This window comes from Semicossyphus pulcher, unplaced genomic scaffold (genome assembly GCF_022749685.1).
Source record: "Semicossyphus pulcher isolate SPU_LCO1_2020_fin unplaced genomic scaffold, fSemPul1.0.p SCAF_7, whole genome shotgun sequence".
In the NCBI taxonomy this organism is placed as follows: Eukaryota; Metazoa; Chordata; class Actinopteri; order Labriformes; family Labridae; genus Semicossyphus; species Semicossyphus pulcher.
The window spans coordinates 20,637,852-20,658,192 of record NW_027211748.1 but is presented as its reverse complement, the minus strand read 5'-3'; the positions used below and the strand labels follow the sequence as shown (position 1 = coordinate 20,658,192).

Below are 20,341 nucleotides of genomic sequence, written 5' to 3'. Positions count from 1 at the left end.
GCAAACCATACTCTTATTATAGGCTTTTATTGTGAAAAGACACTGAAATAAGATGAAACGAGTCGTTAATATGAATATTTCCACAGCGCTGATCGCTCCTGCTAGCTTAAAAGGCTCAGTATCGGTATATAAAGAACCAAAAGCGATAACTGTTGAATACAAAAGACTTCTATGAAATAAAAGAGCATCATTGGCGCGTGACATCCATCCATCCCTCATCGATAAACCCAAACGTGGGCGCCTCTGCACGCCTTGACGCAGTTCAGACTCCCCCCTTTCGCCCCCCCGCCCCTGCCTGGACGCTTCCACAATCAACAGGATTGTTTTCACCCCCACAATGACCCTTGAACGTGAGTGAGGACCAGAGGACCCCCTCTTCTTCAGGCCTTTGCTCCGGTTTGAGGCAGACTCTCGCTCTGCTCTGCTCTGCTCTGCGCTGCCGGTCACGCCGGTGCCGCTGCGCCGCGCTGTGCGCTCCCATCCAACACACACATCCATCCACAGGTACTCCCCCCCCCCCCCCCTCCCTCCCCCCAACACAGCCTGCTGAGCATTTTCTAACCGTTCCTCAACTCAAATCAATACATTTACACACATATGCGTCATCATTCACTCATTCACCTCGCTTCGGAGCGCGTTAACACGCCGTCGTTTGAAGATGACTTACTGCTGTTGCAGCAGGACAGCTCTTCATTTGAATATTTGGGGAGGGAGGGGGGTGGCAGGCGTGTTGAAAAAGATTTTTTCATACTCTTATCTTTAGATTACATCTTATTAAGCAGCATGGCCTACATATTCAGAAGTGAGGCATCGAAATGTGTCCAAAAACCGAATGTCCATCACCAATTTGTGCGCAATTGAATGTGGGACAGCAGGTTATCTGACAGGCGACCGGCGTTTGCGCTTTAACGGACTCCACATTCACATCCACCGATGAGCTCATTCCTCATCTCATTTCTATCTTTCTGTTACACACATTTCTGTCCCTCTGTCACCCAAAGCGGACTGTTCCGCAACCCATTTTCATTCAGCGGCCAACCAACGCATCCTCTCCATAAATCCTGACACGTCGCCGAGCCGCCTCGCATCCTGCTTCAGCTCCTCACTCTCACAGTTTTAAACACTCCCGTTAATAGACAAGCCTGTAACCGAGGTGTCACTCACCTTTTCTGAGCGCGTGCGTCTCTGGAGTGTCCCATTTATGCGTTTTAATCCACATCTGTGTCCCCTTCATTTGAGCGCTCTATCTTTTCCCCCCATTGAGTGAGTGAGAGAGAGAGAGAGGGCGAGAGAGAGAGAGAGGGAGAGAGAGAGAGAGAGAGCGTTTAAGAAAATCCATTTGTTAATTCCATTTCCCGGACACACAAGGTGAAATCACATTTCCTTGCTTTTTTTTTTTCCTTACAAAAATTCTTCCATAATTTTTACGATCCTGTGACGCTCTATCTTCTTTTTCCCCCCTCTCTTCTCTCCGGCTCTGAAGTTGCCTGGTTACCCCTGTTTCTCATTCAAGGAGGCTGAAGGCTGCACACAGCGGCCAATCATAGCAGCAGCCGGAGAGATTAACTATTTCTTGGCTTCACTATTCTCAGACTCGGGCGGAAAAAAATGAGGAGAGTGGGCGGGGAAAAGTGGGCCCCCAGTGACAGAGAGAGAAAAATTAAAATGCACAGAGAATAATGTAGAGAGAGGGAGAGAAAGAGAGAGAGAGAGGGGATCCGTTAGAGAGGGAGAATGTGAGGAGGAGGAGGAGGGGGAGGGGACGAAGAGGATTAAACATTTTTGAAAAATAAAGGATGGAGGGAGAGCGGGAGGAGGAGGAGAGGAGGAGGAGGGACCGGTTGCCACTTCTCACAACAACAGAGATGTAAGTGAAGGATATTCCTCCTCCTTCAATCGCTCTTTAAGGAGCACAGATCCGTCTCATTTCTGAAATCCCCAAAAAGCAATCCATCAGGGTAATTGATCGCCCCCCTTTAACCAGCCATCCGTCAACCCAAACCCCTCCTCCTCCCTCACCCCTGTCCTGCTCCCGTCCCCTCATCATCGGCCGTATTGATTTCAATTTCCCCCTCCAGCCGGGGTGAAAGGTGTAGGGGAGCGAGTCCGCTTCAATCACTAATACACCGGCACGTGGGGGCTTAATGACCCCCCACCTGCATGCGGGGGGCTACTACATCCAGGTCGAGCCCCCTCCCACACACACACACACACACATACACACACACCTACTGTATGAAGGCCTTGACCTTTGTGCGCGGCTGCAGCCCGGCTTCAGACCGGCCTCCGCAGGGTGCCATACAGAAGTGCTGGTGCATTATGGGGGAACAGTCGGGGGTCCTGACAGCCCCGACAACAAGCTGCTCAAAGAGACAGGAGGGGTGAGGGTGGGTGGGGGCTGCGGGGTACCGGTGGGGGTGTAGTTGACCCGTGTGTGGGAGCCTTCACAACACTGTCTGGGACATTCCAGCAGATAAAAGGCAGCATGAAATATTTTTTGTTCTATCTATAAATGTCATCATTCTTGTTTTTTAAAAGCATTTTTACGCTCCACACTGAAGATGTCACTCAGATCTGATTCATGCTTTGGTGCGAAACGAGTTCACACACACACAAACACACACAAACACGCGTTTAAAAAAACAACTTTCTTTTTTCTCCTCTTGTTGTTTGCAGTGTGAGTGTGATTGATGCATCGCTGGCTTCCCTCCATCCCAGAGATTACAAATGAAAACAACAGTGTTGGGGTCCCCCCCCACCCCCCCTGCAGCCGGACCAGAGCTGTTTGTGTGTGTGTGGGTGTACAGTTGTGTTTATGACACACATACTCACTGCTACTACACACACACACACACACACACTTAGCGGGTGATTGACGTGTAGCTCTTGGCTCGAGCACAGCTTAATCCCGCCGCTACAGATGGACTCAGTCTTCCTCTTTTTGTCTGGTGTCACCAGCAGCGGCATGTTATACATTTACACACACGCACACGCACACACACACACTCACACACACACTGTAAAGTACCATGTACTTTTGTTTACAGGCGAGGGAGGCTGCTGTGGTGGTTCTAATCCTCCCTCTGTAACCCTCCCTCCCTTGAGCGGCCACCCCTGCTAACACACACACACACGCGCACACACACACACTGCACACAGGCATCTACTCTTTGGTCATTAAAAAAACAAAGGAGGTCAGTGTCAGGCAGCTGCGTCCTGCGAAGCGAGAGTTAATCCTGGTTTTCGAGGCCCGCAGACATAAAGAAGCCTCACAGATAAAACATTTTAGAGTTACACACGAACACATCGCTGTTGTGTCACCTTGTTCCTCCATCCATCCACCTCCACAACAACAGGCAGCGTGTTGTTGTTGTTGTCTCTCAGCTCCTCACGGGTTGCCGCGGTGAATTATTAGCATGAATCGAGAGAGAGAGAGGGGGGAAAGATTAGACTCCCCCTCCTCTTCCCTAATCGTATTCCACTTCTGCAAAGGCTTTGATTTCCATGTAGATGTAGCCGTGTTGATAACGACGAGGAACTGCCCCGGAGAAATGAGGCACAGAGATAAGATAAGGGCGAGCAGATCCCCATCCAGACAAAAAAAGACAAAGAGGAGAGTCATCACCCCACATGGCGGTTAATCTCCATTCAATCCGGAGATTAGCGCAGTCAAAATTCTCATCGAATGATTAGTCATCTCCCAGAGGAGTGATTGCGAGCTGACGCTCCTCCTTTGCAAAAACCCTGGCGTGAAAGCTGATCAATAACTAGTTCCTCGATACCAGGACAGACAGGGCAGCAGCTTTGGGATCACGACACAACATGCTTATTGGACACACACGAGATGCTAATTTACCCCAATGTTTCCTGCTCCAAGACTCGACCGCTGATCAGCAGCTGAAGCAAACAGCCACAGAATGAGCGTGACTTCTGTTTGCTCGCTATTGTTCAGCCTCCTCTGACTTCTATGCTAATGGACTGTTTTAATCAAGTCTAATCGTATTGCCGTAGCAGCGTGTTAGCCATTAGCATTCATAGAGGACCGGCAAAGGAAGGCCTGACATCGATAAATGACACGCGACCCTTGACCCCGGCGGCTCCGGCTGCTGAAAAAGTTCCTCTCCTTTTATCAGCCTCGCCCAGGCCGCTTCATTTCCTGTAGCATGGCTAATCATAATGTAGTGAGACAGCAGCAGCAGGTCTGCAGGCTGCGGTCCTCAGGGGACAAAGAGCAGAGCACCTGTGGTAGAAAACTGCACCAATGTTATATTGAGGGAGAGGAGCATGTTGTTCCAGCTAACCGTCATGTGAAGATTATTCACACACAAGTGCAACGCCAACATTTAGCATAAATGCTTCACAGTCTTGATTAGGAACCCTGCATACATGTGGTGTTAAATCAATGACTGTATATAAAGATGGACGACGCATCTCCATCTCCTCTCGTCGTACAAAAGTGAACCCAAAATAACCCCACTGTGGGCACTGTCATGTTGCGCAGTCAGAGTCTGCGTCCCGCCCTTTCTGCTAACCAAAACACACATTTAACTTACCAAAACAAACAGCACAGATCCCGCACGTCAGTGTATTTAACAGCAGAACAGCTTCTTGTGTTGGTCTGAAGCAGACGTTCACAGGTATGTAAACTTCAATGACTGTAGTGATTGTTTTAGTTACGTCTCCTCTCGCCGCTCCTCCTCCACTCTGCTAATCAGGAACAGATTGGCTGCAGGAGCCGTATTTGTCAGCAGAGCTGTCAATCATCCTTTTTACAGCATCAAATTAAAAATAAACTTGTCAGAAAAATGAAAACTTGGACGTAAATCAGCATGATAAGAACTAACTATAATGACAGAAACCATGTTTGAGAAACATTTATCTGGCGTGTATTTTGATTTTATAGTTTGACTCATGTCCCATCTGTTAACATGGAGGAGGCGGGCTTTATGACCTCTACTGCAGCCAGTCAGCAGGGGGCGATAGAGAGGGTTTGGCTTCACTTTTAGGGAGCTGTCATGTCGTCCATCTTTTTATACAGTCTGTGGTCTGAATAATCCGAAAAATTAGATTCCTGATGGGAAAATTCATCAAGTCTGAAAAAAGTGTGAAAGAATGTTGATACCCGATTTGCTGAGATGACAGACTAAACCTCACGTGATGCAGAAACATGGCAAAGAAAATTAAATGTTGGCAATCTGTAAAAGCTATTGGCTTTAACGTCTGTTGCTTTTCACGTAGAGCGACCTGCAAGAAACAAAGTAAAACATCTCTCTGTGTAGCTTTCGTGTTGTTTTCCTGTTGTGAATTAAAACAGCTCTTAATAATCCTAAAACTGTTTTAAAGCTGCACCAATCTAAATCAACAATACATCAATTGAGTGTCAAACTCACAGAGAATCACCTCCTGACTTATGGAGTATTTTAACATCATTAAGCTCATTGTTTTTGGATTTCTCAATGAAACTTTAAAGTTGAATCTCACTCGCACCAACTTTATTTCCAGACACAAAAGAGAGCTGGGTTAATTGAAAAAAAAGTCCTTGTAAAACCTCTGTGTGCTGTCGCCCAAAACCAACCAGAAGACCAAGTAAGCCACAAGCTGATGAGAGGGTGTATCCTGACCTGGGGGTGTTTGCTGCTGTGATGAACTTTCTGTTTGTGTTGATTTTGGCGCCCCCTGTGGAAAAAGCCGTACCTCTTATCTCGTTGCTGATTTTGTCCTGTGCATGCTTAAGAGGCGTTTTTTAACAAAAATCTCACCCTGCTTTCTTTAACAGTCATATGTGTCACTCACTTTAAATATTTGCCCTGGAAAATGTAAACAAAGGCAGCGTGCAGTTAATCGCCTTGCCCTGTCAGCAGTTTCAGGCATTAAAAATAACCGTATAGAAATAATCAATCTTGTCTCTGATGGTCTGGTTTGCTTTTGTAGGTCATATAGAAAAATAAGAATTACATTTTATAGCTTGCTCATGTTGTACTCCTTGAAACCTTTGCCCTCATGTATGTTGGCAAGACAGTTTTCTTGACCTTGACCATTCAGATGCATTTTAAAACATCCAACGGCCCTTCTTTCTTTTGCAATTTGAACTGCAAAGGCAGCCCTAACCAATCTCCGAAAATGTCATTGAACACAGGACCCTGAAACACGGGACCCTGGGAATACAGAGATGACCCTTTGCAGTTGGAGCAGACCTAAAAGAAGCAATCGGAGATCCTCCCATGCTGGCTCAGAGGTGGAACGACCTCGCCCTACCATTAAACCTCTGCGCCTTTTACATTAAAGACGAAGCGTAACTGGCAGTGTAAAAGGAGCTACAGAAACCTTTTATGACTGTGATTACAGCTTGTTCCACAAATACTAAGTTAAAAATATGTACTGCTTTTAGCAACTTCCCACTTTGAAGGACTTGGTATAACTTTAGCCCCCTTTTTTGTCTCCCTAAACAGCAGTCATGAAGTCCGGAACAGTGGAGGATTAAAGCAGCCAAACTGCTGAAAAACATGTGCCGCGCTCATGCTCATCAGGGTTTCAAAACGGGTCAAAACAAGAACTTTGCTGTGCTTCTGTGTCATGACGCTCTCTACCGTTGTTGTGACATGGCTGGAGTCTGAGAGCCGCAACAGCAGCTCATTAATCTCATGAAGGCCGAGCATCTGTCTCATCAAGGTCACGGAGGTCTGGAGAAAATCTTGCTCATAACACTAAGAGATAATCAGACGGTGGACTTTCTGCTGCAGCCACCTTCGCTTTGATTCTGTTTGGGTGGAAAGAAGTGCTTCGTGATGAAGTTTTATTGAAGTATAACAAGGCGACTGTGTCTCCTTGAATGTGTCTAAGTGTCAGGGTTCAACATCAGCAGTGAACTGGGAGGTAGACATCTGATTACGCTCTATGCAGACGTTTGTAATGTGTAAATGCATCATTCCTATCACAGCCAAAATGATGCAAACGCTCAGTGTAGCCGCAGCATGTCGGGTGCAAATGTCTGCAGCTCGGGCTCGGGGTGTGACGCTTTATTAGCGGCTGATATTAAATCAAAAGAGCAGGAAATAAAGCAGATGGACGCTGACAGGTGCCAGTTTTCATTTCGGGAGAGAACAGCTAATGGATTTAAATCCATCTGCTTAACTCGCATTCTTAATTAGAGGCTCGAACACAATGTGGTTACATTGCATCTGTACACTATTTGGATACAGGAGCGCGTACAGAAAGCTGCTGCCAGTTATTTGGGCTCTGAACATCTTGATTATTGTCTGTTGGAGATACTTGGCAAAGTCTTTACTCAACAGTCATCTGCATTCTTTGCTTCTGCATTCATGCCACATGGTCATGGTTTGATGACATCATCTGTGCAGACATGCATATTTCCACATAACTGTCCACACATTTAACACTTACTGGATTGTTCGTCCTGTGTCAAAGGGCCGTAGATATTGGAGCTGTTATATGTTAGTATACAGAGTATGGAATGCCAACATGTATATAGGATGTTGGTCTGTGGTCCTAGGCTTCAAAATATGATGAACAATCTACTATCAGTTTGGCATGTGCAGGACTGTGAGTTGAAGTTAGCACTAATAAGTATGTAACCTCCAACTGGACTTCTAAGATAAAGGAGTAATGTAACGATAATAAATATGCAACATTTAGTTAGATTTTCAAAATAAAATACTCCATGACCAACATTTGACATTATATGACTTTTGGATGTGCAACAATCATCCGTGGCTCAGCGGTAGAGTGGTTTGTCTCTTAATTGGAAGGTTAGCGGTTCGATCCCTGACTGCTACAGTCACATGACGAAGTGTCCCTGGGCAAGACACTGAACCCCAGCTTGCTCCAGGTGGCATAGCCATCAGGTATGAATGTGCATAGATCTGATTGGAGATTGGCACTTAGGCCTTTGCCACCAGTGTGTGAATGTGAATGTGACGTGTAGTATAAAATCAGCTTTGAGTGGTCGCAAGACCAGAAAAGCGTTATAAGTGCAGTCCATTTACCATTTACAATCACAGTTTTATTTAAGCAACAAATCAACTTGGTTTGGGTTCGGAAAAGATCGTGGAAAGTATATTGTTACAATTTCATTTAGCTTTTGTCCAAACGACCTGAGATCTGAGAGAGTTAATACAACACAAGCATCGATCAAGACCAGAGGGAACAAAGTCAGTAAGTGCCAACAAACAGCTTCAAGTGCGACCAGACACTGGTGCTGAGAGGCAGTGCACAAGGTGTAAAGAAGAAGATCATCATCAATAGCATCAATAGCATTAAGGTCAGAGGTGTTCATGAAAGAGCTGGGTCTTTAGCTTCTACTTAAAGGTGAAAGGGACTCTGCGGACTGAATGGAGTTTGGTAGCTCGTTCCATCACCTGGGGACTACTGAGGAGAAGAGTCTGGTTAGCAACTTAGGGCCCTGTTGTGATGGGAGTACCAGGTGCCTTTCAATGGCAGAGCGTAGTGGGCAGGAGGGAGTGTAAACCTGGATGAGGGCAGACTTAGTGGGTATGAGTTCAGTTTGTCCAAGCTGGATATTGATCTGGGGTTGCATAGAGGGACTGGCTGGGATGACAAGGAGCTCAGTCTTGGATAGGTTGAGCTGAGAAGTGAGAAGAGAAAACAAGAACGAACAAACGTGTATGTGACTAACGCACGGTATGTGACAGAGCTACATATGCACCTTACATTTCTAATGTACATTATTTAACTCAAAGATAAGTGGACTTCTTCTCAGGACTCAGCATTGACTGTTTCACATGGGAATCAAACACCAGCCTCTTGAATGACCAACTGGACCCTCTCGCTCTTCATACTATGTCAACAAAGTCCCATCCAAACAACAGGCTTCAGGACAATCTAAAAATGACACTTAAGGGGGTACCGACGGCGACATCATTTCATGTGTTGGGCCAAGAACAAGCTGCTGTATTTGATGACTTTGGAGTGAGAATGGACTGAAAAATAAACCAATGCAAAAAGGGTTTTATCACTTACCTGGTAAACTGAGAACAGGTTGATCACCTGTCTCACTTTGATCCAAGTCTGACCGTTAAATAACACGTGAAAAAGTGAGGCCTCTGCCCGATCAGCAACTCTGAGCACACAGCAGCTTCTTCAGGGGACCATGGAAACACACGACTCCTCGGTCATGTCCGGTTTATCAAAGAGGCTCTTTATTTTACCGAGTGCACTGGGTATTTAGAAACCTGCGCACACACACACACATACACACACAGAGTGTTGTAACGCGCCCTTTCCTCCCACACATCATCCGATTGTCACTGGGGCCCGATGACAAAGCCTGTGTGACAGTGTGTGATTTATTGTGTCAGAAGAGAAAGTAACAGAGGGTAATTGAGGGGTAAGTGGAGGAAACAAAGTTTGTAGGTGTCAGCGTAACTTTGTCTGCCATCACAAGACCATGATGAATTTATTCATGGGTGGGTGACGCTGCCAAGTCAAGGACAAACACCATATAATTACCCCATAAATTTAGGAAGCGATTAATTCTAAATTTAAGCTATTTAATTAAAATATGCAAATAGACGACAGCGGTAGTTGAAACATGCGACACACTTAGAGGGGTAACAAAGTTTGACTGGAGTTCACTCACTTCCGAACATCAGCTGCCTAAGAAGGAGCCATGAACCGCACAGATATCAGACACACGCTCACACTACATCTGTCTCTGTTGCACATTTGCGCCATTGCGCATCGCTGACTTCCTGAGCACATTTGGGTCCAACAGTGGTGACTCAAGCAAGCTGACTCCTTCAAAGCAGAAGAAGAAGAGTTGGAGAGCCATTACAGATATAATTGGATTTCATTTCAACCATGTGAGTGGAAAAAAGACTTGTCACCACTCGGAGGAAAATGGAGCCAAAATATAATCATTGTACTTACCACACAGCATAAAGGGGGGCTGTTGGTGTATGTATAGATGTGTGTTTCACCCTGTGCGCCTCCGCGTGTGTGAGGGTGTTTTTCAGCGCGTTGCTGCAGGCGTGTGTGGCACTGCACATCTCAATGCATAAAATCCCAAGACACATACACGAGTGTCAAATGAATCCAGAGGAGAAGAGAGAAATGGGTTTCCCTGATGCTCTTTTAAAGCAACAGAGAGGAGAAGAGACTGAAGAGAGTAAATGCAGGACAGATTCAGAAGTGTCTCTCCAAAATAGGACTCACAAATTGTCACCTCTGTCACTGCTGCACGGCGGAAACGTCCATGCTGACAATGGAGCCTAAAAAACAGACAAAATAAGGCTGTCAGACAAGCACTTTAAGAAGAATGTAATGTTATGTGGATAACAGAAGGGTGTATGTAAACTAGTGCTAGCTAGCTAACTTTTCGAGCTAGTCTTTCCCGCCAAAATGTTTTAGCTTCTGTTACAAGAGTTCAGTGATGCTGCAAATATTGATAGAAGAAGAAGAAGACTTTTATTTTGACTTGGGAGAGTTCATTCAATATTCAAAGATGGTTACCTACTGTTGGCTACATAGTTATGCTACATATAGCTCAAATTAGCCTTTAACAAAGCCAAACGCAGACTGTATGTAGCTGTTCTAAAGCTTGAATTACTCTGTTCATTAACCGCTTCTGTGATTCTTTAAAGTGGGAGATCCTAGAGGAAATTGAAGGAAATCACCTATCAGGAACTCAGTGGCTGAGGTGAACTGTTTTACACACCTGGCTGCTCCTTAACAATGTCTGCAAAAACACAAAATATCTGGCTGCAGGTGTTGTATTTAGAAAGCTAGCTACAACTGGTTGCTAGCTGCAAAGGCGGATGAAGCTAGCTACCTAGTTGTACAACATGAGTAAGCTTTGAATGCAGTAATGCAGCAATGCTCCGGGACCGGGCCGTGAAGGTCGTCCTCCAGGGGGAATCCAGAGATGGGGGGTCCACAAGAATAAGATCCAGATCCGAGGGATTAAAACAACCGCGGTATGCCGCCCAAGGATTACAATGCGAGACTCCAGGCTCTTTTTACCGATGTTTACTCTTCTTTTGTTTGGGCACCTCGGTTTGTACACCAAACCTTGTTTGGATCGCCACAGAGTAGCTGTATTTATTCAGGGGAACACTCATCCTTCGAAGGACATATTTGAAGGCCCATTGCGTCACGGCGGCACGTCAAAGTCTGTCCCATTTTGAAGGCTCCTTCAGATACAGCCGACAAATGCGTCCTCCTTTTCCCGGCCACGAAAGATCCATCGTGTGTATCCTGCGAGGCCCAACGTATCCCGAGATTCATTGCACGCCTATTCAAAAGAAATGGCGGACTCTCAAATGGCAGAGGAACACACTTAAAAATGTTTTTGGTTTCAACTCAATCAAACAGGTAGCGATACAAATGTTAAAAAACGAAAGCAGCCTTGAAGCTTTTAATTATCTTTAAAATAATAGGTTAAGTTACGTGACATTAGTAAGCTAACTACCTGTTGCTAGGCGACAGGAGCGGTGTTTTGTGCCACTGGTGTCGCAAACGGGAAATCCTCTGTAGGCAAGACCTTCTCATTTCAGTTCAGCCTTAGCTTCTACACAGGCTACGAATGACTCATCCTTCTCGTCAACGGCACACAAATCCAGGATCAACCACCGACCTTGGATGTGAGAATCCCATCTCCTTACAGTATAACCATGAGAAGAAAATGAGATGTTGTAAGGGCGACTGAAGGATTAAGTAATTAAATATATTATTAGAAAACATAGAAAACAATCAGGCGGACCAAAAAAAACAATAAAAAGTTTGAAAATAAAAAGAGAAAGTGAGAAATAAATAAGAGAGTATAATTAATTCCAGCGTGTATTTTTTTTAGATGCATTAAACACTTTAATTAGATTAATAATAATTCAATTTAGATTCATAAACATGTTTCATCTACTGATTCATCTACACAGGCTACGGATCAACTCCAGTAGAGTTGTCAAAGCTTGTCTTGTTAATGTACATGAAAAAAAGTCAGCAGTGAGGAGAAGTTTCACCTGTTTCCGCTGCAAATTGCCACAGTTTTAGAATATTTTGTGACTATCTTGTCACTGAAGCGATATCTGCCGTACATTAAATCACTGACATTCTGGAAACAGGTGAACAAGCTTTGTAAACAAGTCAAATTTCCTCATTTTCTGCCACCCAGGTTCACTTTTTCATAAGCAAAACAAGATGTTAAGACTCAATCCTAGATAAATGACGAGCTGCGATGGGTATATTTCACAGCGCGTCAGGAAAGTGGAGCTCCAGACGGGGAGTCGAGGCGAGGGAGGAGGAAAGCCGGGGAGCATTTGATTCTCCATCAAGCGCATTGAAATGCCTTCAGACCTCCCGTTCACAGCCCTGACAGGCACACCTACATACACATCTCGCACCATCACTCTCCCGTGCACACGCAGACAGATGGGTGCAGCTGCTGCTCACACTCTCTGTGTCTTACTGACATATATATTTAACCACCCACACGTGCTTTACCCGACACAGGAAAGATGCAAATGGAGGCACACTGACACACACACACAGGTAGGCTTCTCCACGTGTGAGGGGCTGCCCCGAGACATGCAGCACAGAACGGGGAGTTTAATTCACGCAGGGGCCCAGGATTCGAGGCTTTGATCGTCATTGACTATGGGCTATCCAGAAGCTGCAGGCTGCTTTCCACAAACACACACATTACAGCCTGCTTCAACGACATCTGGATTCTGTGTTCGCCCCCCCTTCCTCCCATTGTATCCTCATCTCCATCCTAAATGTGCCAACCTTTTGTTTAGAGAGTTTTTATCTGGCAGAATATGAAGCTCCACAATACACAGAAATGATAATAAGGCTCCTCTTCTGATATTTTGAGGCTCTGACCCAGTTTTGATTTGTTCCACGGGGGGTTCACGTTGCTGCGATGCATCGCTTCAGAACACAACTCTGAAGCCTTATAAACAGTGATTCTGCTCCATAATTACAGCAGAAACTTTCCCCGCACAAACAAGGCATGTTTGAAGACGGATTGCCAGATCTGATTAAATGTAAGCCGGCCAAGTGTGATATCTACTCTGGAATGGAAACGACTGCAGGTATACGAGGAATCCAGCCAGATTGAGAGAGATGCGACGTGTGAGAAACGGGATCAGAGAGAAGCAGAAGAAAGACGACAATGAGAGTAAAATGAAAGATGGAGAAAGAGCCAGATGGAGGTTTGAATATTCCCTCCGCATGTAGTGTAGCGTGTCGTGCGGCTGTCGCCATAACCCGCCCGATGAGGAACGAGGCAGATGTGTAATGGTGTAGGAGAAGGACTCAAATGTCAGTAGGTAATAGGCAGCCTGTTAGATTAATCACAGTCAGGGGCCTCCTTAAGACGCCGACATCCTTGGGGAGGAGTGTCATAAAAAATAAGGCAGTAAAGAGAACTGTGCAGCAATGCAGCATGAAAAATGCCCTCCATCTGCAGTGACTCAGCCAGTGAGTCCAAGGTAGAGACGAATATGTTTGCCCTCTCTCTCTCTCTCTTTCCCTTTCTCCTCTCATCTCGCCGCTATCTCTCCCTCTCTCTGTGTCTGTCTCGCTCTCAGCGCACGCTCCGGTTCATCTCTCGCACACATGCGTGGAGAAACAGGAGGAGAAAGGGAGACACTTGCTTTTGATCAAGGCCCGCTTGCATTCATCAGGTCCTGTGTACATACCATTTCAGTCATTATCCCCAAATAGACACATGAAAATTCACGCACGCTTGCTCAAACAATCACCACTGTCTTTCCTTTTCTAAATCAAACAGCACCATGCAGGCTCTTTCTTCTTCTTCTCCCCCCCCTCCTGTTGGCTAATCTGTTAATTCTACATTCCCTGGGTGAGACGCACAATGAGGACGGTGGGCTTCTACGTTAAAACCCCCGGCTATCGCATCTACACGGTGAGACTGCCCATTGTTACGGGGCTTTCTAATGTAAATAGGCGGTGTAAACAACAATCGCTACATGCTACTGTCCTAGATAGATACTACTGTGCTCTGCAACACAATTAAGCACAAAGACATATTTATGCATGACTGAGTACACTCACATTCATACTTAGCAGCAGACCGTATAAGGCCGGGGACAGCGCATGCATAAGCAAGCATGAACTCTTCCACTGTGCGCCATTCAGTCCTCTTTTGATGCTGTAATACAGGTCCTGACCTGTCTGCAGGAGGATGTAGGGCAGTATTTTCACAATAAAAGCTTTCACTTGTTTGCAGATATGTTCACTAAAGCTGTATCAAAGACTGTTTGTAAAGGGTGGACGTAGCCTGTGGTATCAAAAGAAGTTGTCTAATGACCAGCAGGGGGCGACTGATTGTATAGAATTCTACCAGGAAAAAAAACTTCTCCGTTAACCTCAGTAAACATTTTCCTAATGATTTTAGGGACTCAACTGACCCTTCGCTAAGCCCCTCCCTTGAACGGCCACTGTCCAATCCTACGTTAGCAACTGTAACTAAGCGCAGGAGGCCTGTCAAGCTTTCAGAACTAGGAGAGATGGCGTAACGGTGCGGACGCTTTTTCCGAAGCCAAAACCTCAAGAGGAGAGATGTCGGACATTGATTAAAAATTGTGGAAGACCGCACTCGAAGCTTAGATCAACAAGAACTCCTGCGTTTGCTCCAAGGTAAGATGCTAACTAACTTAGCATGTTAGCAAACAAAGACGGTTGAATGTTAATTCAAAGTTCCAGATCCAGTGTTTGGATCAAGGCCACGATATGCGAGCAAGATCCTGATGCGCTTTAACAAAATTAAAAAGTGGGATAATTTAGCTTTGCTAGCAATGGGCTAAAACGCATCAGATAATGAGAGTTATAGGGAGTCATAATTAAACATTAGCTTAAAATAAAATGATGTATTGACTCACCCTGCTGGGCAGGAACATTGTTGTTCCTGTATATGAATGTCCTTAACATGAATTGTAAAGTGGGGTGCCTGACGCTTGCAACGGGACCGTCGAGCTTTTGGTTACTGTTGCTTGACTGGCATAGCAACAGTAACCAAGGGGGGCGGGACTTAGCGAGGGGTCAGTTACTAGTTTTAAGTCCTCTTCCATACAGCATGATGTATTCTCTGTAAATTTTGGTCCCAAAGAGTCAAATTGAAAGCCACAGCCTACTTGGAATTAAAAAGTACTTCTATCTCTATAACAGAGTAAAGTGGGCCGATGGCGATGCAGTATAAATAAATAATCCATCCACATAGAGGTAACAATTTGTGAAGCAAAGAAATAACAGAAAATAGTCAACTGTAAAATTTAAAAACTATTTGATTATTAATGTATCGTCACGGCACAGCAGGGGCTACTGCTGCCAGAGTATGTTTTATTTATTCAACTACAGCGCGTCCTCCAGACGGTAAAACATCGACATGAGTGAACACAGCATGAGCGATGGAAACTCGAGTTTATTAACCACTGCAAAGTTCATATCCTTGATTGTTGAAATGAAATCCGTGCTGACGTAATAGTTGTTGTTGTAGCGGCTGAACTAGCACGTCACGAGACTGCACACGGGCTCGTCTGCGCCGATTAGATGCACAGAGGGTTGAAACAGCGGTGCTCTGACAGTCATGGTTTCTTTAGCTGATTACTGTGATTTTTAAAACAAGTTTGTTGTTCATAATGTATCATTCTGTTTAGGAAAGATGAGGTGTGTTGGGAAGAATGGTTAGTGATTTAACTGTGTCCTTTTAGATTTCAATGCGTCAGAGAAGAAGGGCGCGTACTTAGCGACATCGGTTTATGCTGTGATGACAGTCAGTGGGTCCGCCCCGTGGTTGCCGTCACATAACGCAGTAATGCGGTCATGCAGTTACCGTGACAGTCCTATGCATGTCCATCCTGTCTTCCAAATTTGGTCACTTCTGGTTCCAAAATACCAAGATGGCAACTTCCAAATTGCGAAAGTCAAGGCTTTAAAAGGAGGGTCCACAAAAAAACAGGTGACATCACAGACGTTATATAGTCTATGACGTGAATAAATCCACCTTATTATGAAATGACTCATATCTGACAAGCAGTGAATGGAGGCACTTGTTCCTGTTTGCACATAATCCCAGAATGCATTGCCTTTGCATGCTTGCACTCTTTGCAGTTAAAAATATGGCAGATTTTTGTTTTTTCAAACGTCTTCACCTGCAACTCGAGGAGGGACTTCTTGTTTAAAGGCTCCTGTTGCTTTAAAAAATTCATGCAGAAGGATAGGAATTCTGTTTAAAGGATGACAAAGGAGACGTTCAAGCACATCACTGTCCCACTTTTAAATGTAAGCTGGTTTTGTGATTACAATCCAGCATTATCCAGGTTTCGGATCATCTAAAGCCTTTAACACACTTCCTTTACTGCTCTGCATCTTCATCTGATCACCAGTAAGCGCAACCCTCCACATTAGTGTCAGACATATGCTTTCATTTCAGTATGTAGGCCATCATTGCATCATTTATGATCATATTTTTGTTCTACTGACTGACTCTTACATAATTCTAATTGAGGTCACACGTGCACACATGCAGAGGATGTGTGAAGGAGATCCCCGTGTCCCGAGATCCTGGTTTCCTTTGGAGCATACAGACTTATATTCAACATCAGGCACTTTGACTTGTCAGATGCAACATTCACATGATATCTTTGAGACAGGAATTATGAGCCGCCGAGAGGGAAGAAAAAATGTTCAAGCTGCCTTCAAGTTGTGGTTCAGGATCGGAGATATCAGGAGTCTCTGAAGCGAATGAACGGGATTGAAAGAACTGCGGATGTTTCAACAAACCGGTCGCAAAGTGGTCGCAAAGCCTCAGTTGATGGCAGTTATATATTAAAGTAAAGAAGCTGTTCACTGTTTGATTCACCTGTATCCATATCTTCCAACTTAAATATTTCAAAATGTCTATTTACGTCTCTAAAAACCTGAATAAAAGTCGTGGCCATACTCATGAGCTCTGCTGGTGTCGACCATGTGATATAGAACAATCTAGCAGTTCTTGACTTGAGATTGTTTTCTCAAACTATGAAACACAGATGATAAGTCCTGAAAGAGCTCTGGATGAGCTACTCTTTGTTACAATGTTAAAAGGATCCGTCTCCACGTCGACCAAGCAAACTCTGGTGATGAAGGCCATAAAATGTGCTTCGAAGCTCCACAAATACCTAATAAAGCAACCATTAATTAGGATTGCTTTATCAGCCAGGGTTCCTCTCTAAGGCTGGAGATACACTCGCTTTTTAACCTCACGTTCGTTTACACAAGCGGCTGTGTCATGAGCCATACTGTTCACAAACTTGTCTATGCACCACGCGTGTTACTGGAGGACAGCTTTACTGCATGTGCGGGATGTAAACAACAGACATGGCGACACTCGAGGACGCTACTATAATGTTGTCCCACCTGGTCACATCCCCTCTGCCTCTACACTGCCCCTACTGCTCATGTGCATACTGCATGTCGCGTTAATTTTTGAGGACGTGCACAGCCGACGCTCCAAACAGACGCAGGGAACAGGTGGCAGCCATCATACGCATGCGAACGCGTAGTTAAAAGCAAGTTTATTTATACTTGTCACAGATATAAAAACATTCAAACACAGTGACAATAGCAGCTTTGAGCATGCTAACAGCCATATCTGCTAGTGGGCCCATAAAAAGGAGGGGCTTAAAAACAAATTATAGTGTCTCATTGGACGCCCGATTTACTTGCAACAATTGCAGAATGAGTCATCAATATTTTTGTTTTTTAAGCTCTAAAATATCATTGAGAATATACAGTAATCGTTTGGTCAGGTGCTGGTCTAAATGCTACATTCAGTGCAAAAAATAAGTGATAAAAACCTGTTCTTTTCATTAAAAACAATGTGTTTGTTCAGAAGAAGCAGGTCCTAACTGACTGTCGATGATGCTAACTCTTTGTAGTCCACATTTGCACAAACATGCATAAATGCTTTGGTAGACTGATGCAAATAACCTGCCCTAGAATAAATCCTATTCCCCTTTAGTGGCACACTGACACCCTTGTTGACATAAAAATAAATCCACTGTCAAGCACCTCTTGCTGACACACAAACACACGCAGGCACGTCAGACAGAGAGAGCATGACAGCTTCTGCTGCGGCCTCACTCATCCGTGGCTGCTCCGGTGCAGATGTGCTCTCTACCTCGTTAACCCCGACCAATGGGAGCTGCCCGCGCGCAGCTGTGCAGCCAACACGCCGCTCTGCCTCACCAGACTGCGGCGCTGGCACGAGGAAACCCACTGGCACCAAGTCAACGCACACTTGGACACGTGTACGTACACATACAGTACACACACCCACACACACATGACTGGAGAGTGCTCAGACATGACTGTGTTTTTAAGCAGCGTCTCTGCGCACTGTGTGCTGGCATGTATAACATGCAGTCACCTTGTTCAAGGCCACAAATAAACAGGTAATTTATCGACAGGGCGGCTTCTTTACTGTATTCAATTACACTTTGCGAGGGGGCTTCAACAAATTTATATCTATTCCTGTAATGCTCACAGCAGCTCTGCATCCTGCAGGGCTGCAGCCACTTCTACCACCGGCTTTACGGTAACCATAGCAACAACTTGGGGCTACCAGGGCTTTGAGGGGAGGGAGGTCAAAGGTCGAGTTCTGTTCAGCGGAGAAATCAAATCTGCTCTTTGCCTTGACAGCAGCTGTGAAGATTGATGTCCAGCAGGAGACGAGTCTGCGGAGCGAGATGCTTCATTTTTTTTGGCTGCTCTGACCCGTCTTAAAATCTGCTGCCCACACCCGCCAGTCCAGGCTCCGACCGTCCATCTACATCCGTCTATCTGACTGATGCAGAGACTTTCCTTTCTGCTGAATCAAGATGTTTTATCTGCCTGCGTGAATGCCCCGAAAACATCAGAGCCTCTGAAATGTTGGATTTATTCCAGGGTACGCTCGGTCAATCAGTTTGCAGTCTGTTGATTTGTCTCTTTTTGCCTTTTTTTTTTCTTCTCTCACATCAGAAGCGAGCCCACAGGTGGTCGCTCACTTTACCGTAGCCATGGCAACTGCCCACGGAAAGCCAAGAGTGTTTGATGGAGGAGAAGAAAAAAAAAGAAACCTTCACTTACCTTTAGTGGGGCAGCTCCTTGGATGAGCGTGGGTGGTTTCTGTTTTCTAAGTGTGTTTTTTCGGCTCTGATGGACCTCTGACTCAGAACAAAATGGACTCTGTCACAGCGGCCCCAGAGTCGGCCCAGGTGGGTTCACATTCATTCCCCTCAAGGCCAGTCCACAGATGGGCTTAGCCAAGAGTGGGGTGAGCTGTGGGTGGGTGGAGGGAAGTGGGCACAGTCCTGGCACGGAGGAGCTGAGCCATCTGCCTGTCAGGACTGCTCCCTTTCAGACCCCTGCTCTGGCTCTGCGGTGTTCCCACCACAGATGGACAGCCTTCAGAAAGGTGTTAGTCATGGCCCGGCTGCATCACAGTGACACTACGAGGGCCGTGATGTCCGGTCATCAGAGCGGAGAAAGGAGGGAGGAGGAGTAAATCTGTTGTATATTTCAAACAAGCGGCTGATAAATGAAGCTAATGCTGAAGTGCCAAAAACTGCAGTTCCTTGAGTGGCCACCAGGGGCTGGCTCCAAAAGCGAGTCAATCCCCATTAGGTCCCATATTAAAATGCCCAACTTTACAGCAGAATTAAACATGTTGCTACAAAAACTGATTTGGTCTCTATAGCTCATTTCTCGGTGCGGTGGTGAATTTTTACGAATGCAGTCACTGAAATTAACTTCCCAAATTTTGTTTATGTTGTTGGTGCTTTCTGGATATTTTTTTTATTTTTTTACAAAAATCTGACAAATAATGTGGCTTGCTGTGTGATTTATGGAACCAACTGGTCGTCCAAGAAGTCTTTTTCAGTTAGTTAAAGACCAGCTCCAGTCATGTTTTAAGACATATAAAATGCTCTGCTTGAAATAATAAATTGTGTCTGATTCTAATTTTCTGCAAAATACGTTTAATTACCTTGTAAAAATCCAACCAAGGCCTCTCCTCCTTCTCCCAAATCTGCATAGTCCCCGGCAACTTGTTGAAACTTAGCCAGCTTGAATTGTAGTAATTACTAGTAGTAACGTTAACGTTAGTAGTCAGTAGTGAGTTGGCAAAAATCACGATGACAGTTACAGCTGGCTCGCGAATCACTGAAGTGGTTGCCATAGGTTGCACATAATGATATGCATAGCGTCACCCCGTCCATTAACGGGATTGGCTCCTTCGGTTTGTGACGTCTCAAACCTGCCAATCTGAAAACGTGTTGTTCAGCCTGTCCTTGGTGCACTGCGGTTTAAAAGCAGACAGGCC

General features: G+C 45.2%; 1 protein-coding gene across 1 annotated transcript in view; it reads right to left on the bottom strand.

Annotated features, from left to right (window-relative positions):
* The window catches only part of LOC138611575 (complement component C8 beta chain-like), a 69,183-nt gene extending 67,642 nt beyond the window's left edge, over nt 1-1,541 (bottom strand). Inside the window, exons 1-2 of the mRNA XM_069684754.1 lie at nt 1,406-1,541; nt 1,165-1,247 (exon numbers count right to left, since the gene is read on the bottom strand). The gene's annotated coding sequence lies outside the window, so the exon portion shown is untranslated. The remainder of the gene's footprint in view (nt 1-1,164; nt 1,248-1,405) is intronic.
* Nucleotides 1,542-20,341: the final 18,800 nt, after the last annotated feature.